The sequence below is a fragment of the Teleopsis dalmanni genome, chromosome 1 (assembly GCF_002237135.1).
Source record: "Teleopsis dalmanni isolate 2A chromosome 1, ASM223713v2, whole genome shotgun sequence".
NCBI lineage: Eukaryota > Metazoa > Arthropoda > Insecta > Diptera > Diopsidae > Teleopsis > Teleopsis dalmanni.
In genome coordinates, this window is record NC_051846.1 from 121,342,978 (window position 1) to 121,344,137 (window position 1,160).

The window sequence follows — 1,160 nt, forward strand, 5'->3', positions numbered from 1 at the left end:
TGCTTTTTGAGTCTTAGTTATCTTTGACCACAAACTTACTGAAGTGTTGTTGATTTAATAATAGGTTTGTATGGTAACGTCATCATCTTTGGTGGTTGTCTCCATGTCTTACCAAATAGCCTTAAACTAAGTAAATTCTGGGGATTTATTTGTTATATATAAAAAGTGGTTGTTCCACTTAAGCGTCTTGTCTCGGATCACCCCGAGATATGTGAACAAACAGATGTATGTTAATGAGAGCTTTCTTCAGTTTACACTGTGAATATTTGATTTTCACCAATGATAAAGTCGAGGTCTGGTCTTATCAAATGCTTTCTGTTTTTGTTGGTTTCAAATTCCTTTGTATTTCAATGGAATTTCAGCTACTTTTGTGTACGGTTTAACACTCAATTTAGTTAATAATGGTTATTAAAACTAAAATGAAACTCTTTAGTAATTTTAAAATAGTTAACATATTACTTATTATTGTAACTATGTTCTTTTTGCAACTTTTGTCTTACCAGAAACATAGTCTTTTCCTTTAACATGAAGTATACTTTCAAATTTTCGTTCCTTTAAATGGCATGTTATTTAGAATTAAATGTTAAATACTTGCATTCATAGTTATCGTTCCATTTACTTGACTTCGCATTTAGTGTAAATTATATTCAAGTTCATTATGTTGTCTAATTTTTGTATATGGTATGTTCCATGTATATCTTGTTTTTATTGCCAAATAAAAGGCCACAACTGCATAAACGAAAACGATAAGCAACTATCTTTTTGTATCTGTATTTCTGTGTGCTTTAGAGGATGGTTGTTATGTCATTTAGCTCGTCTGTATGTAATGCATTTTTCCAGTCAAAATAACAATAACATAAAAATAAGTAGAAATAATATACATATCATCTCTGCTAGCATTAGTAAATGCCACACCAGTGATAGCAGCCGTAGCAGTTGTAGACGCACCAGTAACTGCTACTGTAATGTGAAATGCATATCATGCGCTTTACGCGCAGTAGTTTCCGTGCATTAATTCGCCAGTTCTTTGCTCATCATCAAGTGATGTCAAGAACCACATAAAAGGATTCATTGTGTTTTCGCTTTATAAGCAGCACACATTGTGCCCACACTCGTTCCAGTTGCGTTCTTCTTCGAATATGGTAGTTCAGTATTGTTAT